The sequence below is a fragment of the Thermobia domestica genome, chromosome 4, assembly GCF_964235325.1.
Source record: "Thermobia domestica chromosome 4, izTheDome1.hap1.1, whole genome shotgun sequence".
Taxonomy (NCBI): Eukaryota; Metazoa; Arthropoda; class Insecta; order Zygentoma; family Lepismatidae; genus Thermobia; species Thermobia domestica.
The window spans coordinates 317,980,784-317,993,791 of NC_137457.1; the positions used below are offsets into that span (position 1 = coordinate 317,980,784).

General features: G+C 33.3%; 1 protein-coding gene across 1 annotated transcript in view; it reads left to right on the top strand.

Annotated features, from left to right (window-relative positions):
• The window catches only part of LOC145684352 (phospholipid scramblase 2-like), a 123,335-nt gene extending 120,132 nt beyond the window's left edge, over positions 1–3,203 (top strand). Inside the window, exon 9 of the mRNA XM_081756573.1 lies at positions 1,926–3,203. The gene's annotated coding sequence lies outside the window, so the exon portion shown is untranslated. The remainder of the gene's footprint in view (positions 1–1,925) is intronic.
• The last annotated feature ends 9,805 nt before the right edge of the window (positions 3,204–13,008 follow it).

A 13,008-nucleotide genomic window follows, 5' to 3' on the forward strand; every position in this document is an offset into this window, starting at 1 on the left:
TCCAAAATGGCGGATTTCAAGATGGCGGCCATGAATGACATGCACTCCAAAAGTTGCGACCCCTCATCAAACCTTTGTTCCCATCATCAATTTTTACTTTTCCCGTCGATTTTCAAACTTATGCAGGTGTCCAAGGACTTTTGACTCATCCTATATATATATATATATATATATATATAATTGAATGTCTGTAATGTGCTAATTTGCATAATAAGTATATATTTATCTGTATATGTTGAAAACATGCATATGATTGTTTTCATTTTATGTACTGTATGTAACTAACGCAAGCAAACGTATTGTAACTTATGTGCTAACACAATGCATTGCAAGAGAAGCATTACATGGTATAAAAGTAATATTTTCGTATATACACCCTGTTTCAAGAAGAATATACGTATTTCGAATGCATATATTTATTAAACTTTAAGACATAAGAATATGAAATTTTACACACATATTTACGAACCTCTCAAGTTCAAGTTACAGTTCAAAGTTCAAAGTACAGATGTTCAATATGTCCTCCATCAGCGACACGAACAATATCACATCAATACTCAAATTCCTTCCATACTCGGGCAAGCATGTCCTGCGTCACTGATGTTATGGCAGTACGGATCCGGTTCTTCAACTCTTCCAGGCTCTGTGGGAGTGATGGTACATAAACGTTATCTTTAACGAAACCTCATAGGAAGAAGTCACAGGGTGGCAAATCCGGTGACCGTGGAGGCCAGCTGAGACATGCTAAGTCGCCAGCTCCTTGACGACCAATCCAACGGTTCGGTAGAGTTTCATTCAGATATTCACGCACTTGGCGACTCCAGTGTGGAGGTGCCCCGTCTTGTTGAAAAATGAAGTTGTCTTCGTGCAGCCTCGGAAACAACCAGTTTTGTAACATAGCGAGATACTACTGACTGTTAATTGTGTTTCTATTAAAGAAGAATGGGCCGTAAACAGATGATCGGGATATCGTACAAAACACATTGACTTTGGGCGAATCTCGTACATGTTCAATGATTGCATGTGGGTTCTGTAGGCCCCAAATTCGAACATTTTGTTTGTTTACCTGACCACTAACATGGAAAGTCGCTTCATCACTGAACACGATGCGTTGTGCAAAAGTGTTATTATTGTCAATAGCATCCAGAATCTCGTTACAAAATGCCACACGTTTGCGTTTGTCATCAGGACGCAGAGCTTGTAACAGATGTAACTTGTACGGCTTCATAACCAACCGACGTCTCACAACACGCCAAATTGTTGTTGTCGTCACTTCTAACTCCCGACTGGCACGACGAGTTGATTTTGAAGGACTACGTTGGAAACCAGTTTGAATTCGTGCAACATTTTCTTCAAGAACACGAGGGCGGCCAGGACTTTTTCCTTTACATATACATCCTGTATCTACAAACTATCAGTACCATCTACGAGGGTTCCACCCATTCGGAGGATAAATTTGATGCCTTAACCTGAAACGTCCTCGCACTCTAATCACGGAATTGCACTTCGCAAACTCGAGAATACAAAATGATTTCTGCTGCGGAGTAGCCATTTTAAATATATGACGGTTACCAAGCAAAACAAGACAACTGACATCTAGCGGCCATTAATATAAACTAGACTATGTATTCGTTTCTCCAATAGCCGAGCCGAGGCACAGCGATCGATAGTTTGGACAAAATAAGTCTTCGTAATACGTATATTGTTTTTGAAACAGGGTGTATATTAATAATATTTGTTTTCTAAAATATGAATTAATTAAAAAAGCATACACCTCCTATGTGTTAAATTGAAGTAATATTGGTTAAGATCGTTTTATAGGGATAGAATTAACATTTTCTTTGAACAACTGGTAAATTTGATAACTCTACAGTCTTTTTTATTTTGTGAAATATCACTATATTTTCCATTTTTATTTATTTCAGGTATATATTCAACGCAACATTAAGAAGTACAACTGGGAAAAGTATGTGTCAAAAGTTTCAGCTATCAAATTGTAAACAAAGCAAGAAGAATGAAACCAGGGGCGGATCCAAGGGCGATCGCTTCCCCTCCCGGAAGAGGAAACTTTCTTATTTTATATATATAAATAAAACCCATCCCAAAGTTTGGAGCCCTTAAAAGTAGCAGTATGACAACCCACCGTCCCCGCCCCCCAGAAGTCGGTCCTGGATCCGCCCCTGAATGAAACAATTATTAACTTTGATTTTTTTCTTATTTCTTTTACTTGCTTCCCCGGGGAAAAAAAAGGAGTATTAGACCTACAACAGCTTGATCACTGTGGAAGTAAAACTTCAAAGAAAAATGTTCCGTATTTGAATTGTATAGATACCATTTTAGTTCGTTTGAAGTCACTTTAATCGAAATGTTCGCTTACAAAAATTTTTACCTTTTAATCAACACAGGTTTTTTTTTTTTTTTTTTTAATCAAAAGATCCAATATATTTTAATCAAAAATTTTCTTGTATGCCTTATATTTGGAGAACTACACATAGTGTAGCCAAGCACAAACTATCACTTAACTCAGTGTCTATTACGTAGCAAAACGAAAACTGCATTTAGGGGCCGTTCAAAAATTTTGTGGCCCTTAATCCAAAAACTAATTATACGGCAAGATCGCAATATTTTGATCCATTTTTTAGTTTTCCTAATTTTCTTGTTTCGAGCTATGTTTACTACATTATTTTGATTGTCTATTCTTGTCCTAAAGTTTGTTCTTTTTCTTCCATATCTTGTTCTATTTCATCAACTATGCATACAGTTTCTTCCAATAAGCTACCCACGCATTTTTCAACATACACTTGTTCCGTTTAACTGAATTTGATAGGACTGATGGAGTGGTTCGTTTAAACGAAAATTCCATTAAACTAAAATAATTTTTTCTTTTCTTTTTTTTTTTTTTTGATAAACGGTACTGTATATTTGAATATATTTCAACGTGAAAAGACGTTGTTGGCAACATATTGATGGGTTCAAAGTAACATTAAAAGTGTATATTGCTAAACTAAAGCCGTACAACTACAATAATGAAATGAAATGAAATCTTTGAGTTTTACGTCCCACGGTTATGCCGGTTAGGCTAAAGGAGACGGTGATAATGAGAAATGAATGAAATGGTGGAATGAAGAAAGTGGGAGGAAATGGGAGAACGGGTGTGTCTAATTTACTGACCAACACATTTCTCAGGCCACCGGCAAAACTACAACAGCTATCGACACCAAACTCCACACAAATATCAACCTCCAGCACCCCGACATAATTACAAAAAATCATTAAAATATCATGATATTTAATATATCTTTATCACGAAAAACTATTGAAAATATGATAAAAACTTGGCCACCACGGAAACTATAATGACCACCGACACCAAACTCCACACAAATATCAACCTCCAGGACGCCGACATATTTACAAAAAATCATTAAAATATCGTGATATTTAATATATCTTTATCACGAAAAACTATTAAAAATTAGATAAAAAATTGGCCACCACGGAAACTATAATGGCCACCGACACCAAACTCCACACAAATATTAACCTTTAGGACTTCGACATATTTACAAAAAATCATTAAAATATCGTGATATTTAATATATCTTTATCACGAAAAACTATTAAAAATATGATAAAAACTTGGCCACCACCGAAACTATAACGGCCAACAACACCAAACGACGCACAAATATCAAACTCCAGGACCCCGACATATTTACAAAACATCATTAAAATATCATGATATTTAATATATCTTTATCACGAAAAACTATTAAAAATATGATAAAAACTTGGCCACTACGGAAACTATAATGGCCACCGACACCAAACTCCACACAAATATTAAACTTTAGGACCCCGACATATTTACAAAGAATCATTAAAATATCGTGATATTTAATATATCTTTATCACGAAAAACTATTAAAAATATGATAAAAACTTGGCCACCACGGAAACTGTAATGGCCACCGACACCAAACACCACACAAACATCAAACTCCAGGACCCCGACATATTTACAAAAAATCATTAAAATATCGTGATATTTAATATATCTTTATCACGAAAAACTATTAAAAATTTGATAAAAACTTGGCCATCACGGAAACTATACCGGCCACCGACACCAAACTCCAAACAAATGTCAAGCTCCAAAACCCCGAAACATTTGCAAAAAATCAATAAAATATCGTGATATTTAATATATCTTTATCACGAAAAACTATTAAACGTATGATAAAAACTTGGCCACCACGGAACCTATAACGGCCACCGACACCAAACTCCACACAAATATTAACCTTTAGGACCCCGACATATTTACAAAAAATCATTAAAATATCGTGATATTTAATATATCTTTATCACGAAAAACTATTAAAAATATGATAAAAACTTGGCCACCACGGAACCTATAATGGCCACCGATAACAAACTCTACACAAATAACAACCTCCAGGACCCCGACATATTTACTAAAAATCATTAAAATATCGTGATATTTAATATATCTTTATCACGAAAAACTATTAAAAATATTATAAAAACTTGGCCACCACGGAAACTATAATGGCCACCGACACCAAACTCCACACAAATATCAAACTCCAGGACCCCGACATACTTACGAAAAATCATTAGAATATCGTGATATTTAATATATCTTTATCACGAAAAACTATTAAAAATATGATAAAAACTTGGCCACCACGGAAACTATAACGGCCAACAACACCAAACGACGCACAAATATCAAACTCCAGGACCCGACATATTCACAAAAAATCATTAAAATATCGTGATAATTAATATATCTTTATCACGAAAAACTATTAAAAATTTGATAAAAACTTGGCCACCACGGAAACTATAATGGCCACCGACACAAAACTCCACACAAATCTCAAGCTCCAGGACCCCGATATATTTGCAAAAAATCAATAAAATATCGTGATATTTAATATATCTTTATCACGAAAAACTATTAAAAATATAGTAAAAACTTGGCCACCACGGAAACTATAATGGCCACCGACACCAAACTCCACACAAATATCAAGCTCCAGGACCCCGACATATTTACAAAAAATCATTAAAATATCGTGATATTTAATATATCTTTATCACGAAAAACTATTAAAAATATGATAAAAACTTGGCCACCACAGAAACTATAATGGCCACCGACACCAAACTCAACACAAATATCAAGGTCCAGGACCCCGACATATTTACAAAAAATCATTAAAATATCGTGATATTTAATATATCTTTATCACGAAAAACTATTCAAAATATGATAAAAACTTGGCCACCACGGAAACTATAATGGCCACCGACACCAAACTCCGCACAAACATCAAGCTCAAGAACCCCGACATATTTACAAAAAATCATTAAAATATCGTGATATTTAATATATCTTTATCACGAAAAACTATTAAAAATTAGATAAAAAATTGGCCACCACGGAAACTATAATGGCCACCGACACCAAACTCCACACAAATATTAACCTTTAGGACTTCGACATATTTACAAAAAATCATTAAAATATCGTGATATTTAATATATCTTTATCACGAAAAACTATTAAAAATATGATAAAAACTTGGCCACCACGGAAACTATAACGGCCAACAACACCAAACGACGCACAAATATCAAACTCCAGGACCCCGACATATTTACAAAACATCATTAAAATATCATGATATTTAATATATCTTTATCACGAAAAACTATTAAAAATATGATAAAAACTTGGCCACCACGGAAACTATAATGGCCACCGACACCAAACTCCACACAAATATTAAACTTTAGGACCCCGACATATTTACAAAGAATCATTAAAATATCGTGATATTTAATATATCTTTATCACGAAAAACTATTAAAAATATGATAAAAACTTGGCCACCACGGAAACTGTAATGGCCACCGACACCAAACTCCACACAAACATCAAACTCCAGGACCCCGACATATTTACAAAAAATCATTAAAATATCGTGATATTTAATATATCTTTATCACGAAAAACTATTAAAAATTTGATAAAAACTTGGCCATCACGGAAACTATACCGGCCACCGACACCAAACTCCAAACAAATGTCAAGCTCCAGGACCCCGAAACATTTGCAAAAAATCAATAAAATATCGTGATATTTAATACATCTTTATCACGAAAAACTATTAAACGTATGATAAAAACTTGGCCACGACGGAACCTATAACGGCCACCGACACCAAACTCCACACAAATATCAAACTCCAGGACCCCGACATATTTACAAAAAATCATTAAAATATCGTGATATTTAATATATCTTTATCACGAAAAACTATTAAAAATATGATAAAAATTTGGCCACCACGGAACCTATAATGGCCACCGACAACAAACTCTACACAAATAACAACCTCCAGGACCCCGACATATTTACTAAAAATCATTAAAATATCGTGATATTTAATATATCTTTATCACGAAAAACTATTAAAAATATTATAAAAACTTGGCCACCACGGAAACTATAATGGCCACCGACACCAAACTCCACACAAATATCAAACTCCAGGACCCCGACATACTTACGAAAAATCATTAGAATATCGTGATATTTAATATATCTTTATCACGAAAAACTATTAAAAATATGATAAAAACTTGGCCACCACGAAAACTATAATGGCCACCGACACCAAACTCCAGACAAATATCAAGCTCCAGAACCCAGACATATTCACAAAAAATCATTAAAATATCGTGATAATTAATATATCTTTATCACGAAAAACTATTGAAAATTTGATAAAAACTTGGCCACCACGGAAACTATAATGGCCACCGACACAAAACTCCACACAAATCTCAAGCTCCAAAACCCCGATATATTTGCAAAAAATCAATAAAATATCGTGATATTTAATATATCTTTATCACGAAAAACTATTAAAAATATGGTAAAAACATGGCCACCACGGAAACTATAATGGCCACCGACACCAAACTCCACACAAATATCAAGCTCCAGGACCCCGACATATTTACAAAAAATCATTAAAATATCGTGATATTTAATATATCTTTATCACGAAAAACTATTAAAAATATGATAAAAACTTGGCCACCACAGAAACTATAATGGCCACCGACACCAAACTCAACACAAATATCAAGGTCCAGGACCCCGACATATTTACAAAAAATCATTAAAATATCGTGATATTTAATATATCTTTATCACGATAAACTATTAAAAATATGATAAAAACTTGGCCACCACGGAAACTATAGTGGCCACCCACACCAAACTCCACATAAATATCCACCTTGAAGACCCCGACATATATAAAAAAAAATCACTAAAATATCGCGATATTTAATATATCTTTATCACGAAAAACTATTAAAAATATGATAAAAACTTGGCCACCACGGAAACTATAATGGCCACCGACACCAAACTCCACATAAACATCAAGCTCCAGGACCCCGACATATTTACAAAAAATCATTAAAATATCGTGATATTTAATATATCTTTATCACGAAAAACTATTAAAAATTTGATAAAAACTTGGCCATCACGGAAACTATACCGGCCACCGACACCAAACTCCACACAAATGTCAAGCTCCAGGACCCCGAAATATTTGCAAAAAATCAATAAAATATCGTGATATTTAATATATCTTTATCACGAAAAACTATTGAAAATATGATAAAAATTTGGCCACCACGGAAACTATAATGGCCACCGACACCAAACGACGCAGAAATATCAAACTCCAGAACCTCGACATATTGACAAAAAATCATTAAAATATCGTGATATTTAATATATCTTTATCACGAAAAACTGTTAAAAATATGATAAAAACTTGGCCACCACGGAAACTATAATGGCCACCGACACCAAACTCCACACAAATATTAACCGTTAGGACTTCGACATATTTACAAAAAATCATTAAAATATCGTGATATTTAATATATCTTTATCACGAAAAACTATTAAAAATATGATAAAAACTTGGCCACCACAGAAATTATAATGGCCACCTACACCAAACTCCACACAAATATCAAGCTCCAGGACCCCGCCAAATTTACAAAAAATCATTATAATATCGTGATATTTAACATATCTTTATCACGAAAAACTATTAAAAATATGATAAAAACATGGCCACCACGGAAACTATAACGGCCAACAACACCAAGCTCCACACAAATATAAACCTCCAAGACCCCTACATATTTGCAAAGAATCGTTAAAATATCGTGTTATTTAATATATCTTTATCACGAAAAACTTTTAAAAATATGATAAAAACTTGGCCATCACGGAAACTATAATGGCCACCGACACCAAACTCCACACAAATATCAAACTCCAGGATCCCGACGTATTTACAAAAAATCATTAAAATATCGTGATATTTAATATATCTTTATCACGAAAAAATATTAAAAATATGAAAAAATCTTGGCCACCACGGAAACTATAATGGCCACCGACACCAAACTCCACACAAATATTAACCTTTAGGACCCTGACATATTTACAAAGAATCATTAAAATATCGTGATATTTAATATATCTTTATCACGAAAAACTATTAAAAATATGATAAAAACTTGGCCACCACAGAAACTATAATGGCCACCGACACCAAACTCCACACAAATATTAACCTTTAGGACCCCGACATATTTACAAAGAATCATTAAAATATCGTGATATTTAATATATCTTTATCACGAAAAACTATTAAAAATTTGATAAAAACTTGGCCATCACGGAAACTATACCGGCCACCGACACCAAACTCCACACAAATGTCAAGCTCCAGGACCCCGAAATATTTGCAAAAAATCAATAAAATATCGTGATATATAATATATATTTCTCACGAAAAACTATTAAACGTATGATAAACACTTGGCCACCACGGAACCTATAATGGAAACCGACACCAAACTCCAGACAAATATCAAACTCCAGGACCCCGACATATATACAGAAAATCATTAAAATATTGTGATATTTAATATATCTTTATCACGAAAAACTATTAAAAATATGATAAAAACTTGGCCACCACGGAACCTATAATGGCCACCGACAACAAACTCCACACAAATAACAACCTCCAGGACCCCGACATATTTACTAAAAATCATTAAAATATCGTGATATTTAATATATCTTTATCACGAAAAACTATTAAAAATATGATAAAAACTTGGCCACCACGAAAACTATAATGGCCACCGACACCAAACTCCACACAAATATCAAGCTCCAGGACCCCGAAATATTTGCAAAAAATCTTTAAAATATCGTGATATTTAATATATATTTATCACGAAAAACTATTAAAAATATGATAAAAACTTGGCCACCACGGTAACTATAACGGCTACCGACACCAAACAATGCACAAATATAAACCTTCAGGACCCCGACATATTTACAAGAAATCATTAAAATATCGTGATATTTAATATATCTTTATCACGAAAAACTATTAAAAATATGATAAAAACTTGGCCACCACGGAAACTATAACGGCCACCGACACCAAACAATGCACAAATATCAACCTTCAGGACCCCGACACATTTACAAAAAATCATTAAAATATCGTGATATTTAATATATCTTTATCACGAAAAACTATTAAAAAGATGATATAAACTTGGCCACCACGGAAACTATAATGGCCACCGACACCAAACAATGCACAAATATCAACCTTCAGGACCCCGACATATTTACAAAAAATCATTAAAGTATCGTTATATTTGTTATATCTTTATCACGAAAAACCATTAAAAATATGATAAAAACTTGGCCACCGCGGAAACTATAATGGCCACCGACACCAAACAATGCACAAATATCAACCTTAGGGACCTCGACACATTTACAAAAAATCATTAAAATATCGTGATATTTAATATATCTTTATCACGAAAAACTATTAAAAAGATGATATAAACTTGGCCACCACGGATACTATAATGGCCACCGACAACAAACAATGCAAAAATATCAACCTTCAGAACTTCCAAATATTTACAAAAAATGATTAAAATATCGTGATATTTAATATATCTTTATCACGAAGAACTATTAAAAATATGATAAAAACTTGGCCACGACGGAAACTGTAATGGCCACCGAATCCAAACTCCACACAAATATCAAACTCCAGTACCCCGACATATTTACAAAAAATCATTAAAATATCGTGATATTTAATATATCTTTATCACGAAAAACTATTAAAAATATGATAAAAACTTTGCCACTACGGAAACTATAATGGCCACCGACACCAAACAATGCATAAATATCAATATTCAGGACCCCGACATATTTAGAAAAAGTTATTAAAATATCGTGATATTTAATATATCTTTATCACGAAAAACTATTAAAAATATGATATAAACTTGGCCACCACGTAAACTGTAATGGCCACCGACACCAAAAAAAGCACAAATATCAACCTTCAATACTCCGACTTATTTACAAAAAATCATTAAAATATCGTGATATTTAATATATTTTTATCACGAAAAACTATTAAAAATATGTAAAAAACTTGGCCACCACGGAAAATACAATGTCACCGACACCAAACAATGCACAAATATCAACCTTCAGGACCCCGACATATTTACAAAAAATCATTAAAATATCATGATATTTAATATATCTTTATCACGAAAAACTATTAAAAATATGATAAAAATTTGGCCACCACGGAACCTATAATGGCCACTGACAACAAACTCCACACAAATAACAACCTCCAGGACCCCGACATATTTACTAAAAATCATTAAAATATCGTGATATTTAATATATCTTTATCACGAAAAACTATTAAAAATATTATAAAAACTTGGCCACCACGGAAACTATAATGGCCACCGACACCAAACTCCACACAAATATCAAACTCCAGGACCCCGACATACTTACGAAAAATCATTAAAATATCGTGATATTTAATATATCTTTATCACGAAAAACTATTAAAATATGATAAAAACTTGGCCACCACGAAAACTATAATGGCCACCGACACCAAACTCACACAAATATCAAGCTCCAGGACCCCGACATATTTACAAAAAAATCGTTAAAATATCGTGATAATTAATATATCTTTATCACGAAAAACTATTAAAAATTTGATAAAAACTTGGCCACCACGGAAACTATAATGGCCACCGACACAAAACTCCACACAAATCTCAAGCTCCAGGACCCCGATATATTTGCAAAAAATCAATAAAATATCGTGATATTTAATATATCTTTATCACGAAAAACTATTAAAAATATGGTAAAAACATGGCCACCACGGAAACTATAATGGCCACCGACACCAAACTCCACACAAATATTAACCTTTAGGACCCCGACATATTTACAAAAAATCATTAAAATATCGTGTTATTTAATATATCTTTATCACGAAAAACTATTGAAAATATGATAAAAACTTGGCCACCACGGAAACTATAATGACCACCGACACCAAACTCCACACAAATATCAACCTCCAGGACGCCGACATATTTACAAAAAATCATTAAAATATCGTGATATTTAATATATCTTTATCACGAAAAACTATTAAAAATTAGATAAAAAATTGGCCACCACGGAAACTATAATGGCCACCGACACCAAACTCCACACAAATATTAACCTTTAGGACTTCGACATATTTACAAAAAATCATTAAAATATCGTGATATTTAATATATCTTTATCACGAAAAACTATTAAAAATATGATAAAAACTTGGCCACCACGGAAACTATAACGGCCAACAACACCAAACGACGCACAAATATCAAACTCCAGGACCCCGACATATTTACAAAACATCATTAAAATATCATGATATTTAATATATCTTTATCACGAAAAACTATTAAAAATATGATAAAAACTTGGCCACCACGGAAACTATAATGGCCACCGACACCAAACTCCACACAAATATTAAACTCTAGGACCCCGACATATTTACAAAGAATCATTAAAATATCGTGATATTTAATATATCTTTATCACGAAAAACTATTAAAAATATGATAAAAACTTGGCCACCACGGAAACTGTAATGGCCACCGACACCAAACTCCACACAAACATCAAACTCCAGGACCCCGACATATTTACAAAAAATCATTAAAATATCGTGATATTTAATAAATCTTTATCACGAAAAACTATTAAAAATTTGATAAAAACTTGGTCATCACGGAAACTATACCGGCCACCGACACCAAACTCCAAACAAATGTCAAGCTCCAAAACCCCGAAACATTTGCAAAAAATCAATAAAATATCGTGATATTTAATATATCTTTATCACGAAAAACTATTAAACGTATGATAAAAACTTGGCCACCACGGAACCTATAACGGCCACCGACACCAAGCTCCACACAAATATCAAACTCCAGGACCCCGACATATTTACAAAAAATCATTAAAATATCGTGATATTTAATATATCTTTATCACGAAAAACTATTAAAAATATGATAAAAACTTGGCCACCACGGAACCTATAATGGCCACCGATAACAAACTCTACACAAATAACAACCTCCAGGACCCCGACATATTTACTAAAAATCATTAAAATATCGTGATATTTAATATATCTTTATCACGAAAAACTATTAAAAATATTATAAAAACTTGGCCACCACGGAAACTATAATGGCCACCGACACCAAACTCCACACAAATATCAAACTCCAGGACCCCGACATACTTACGAAAAATCATTAGAATATCGTGATATTTAATATATCTTTATCACGAAAAACTATTAAAAATATGATAAAAACTTGGCCACCACGAAAACTATAATGGCCACCGACACCAAACTCCAGACAAATATCAAGCTCCAGAACCCAGACATATTCACAAAAAATCATTAAAATATC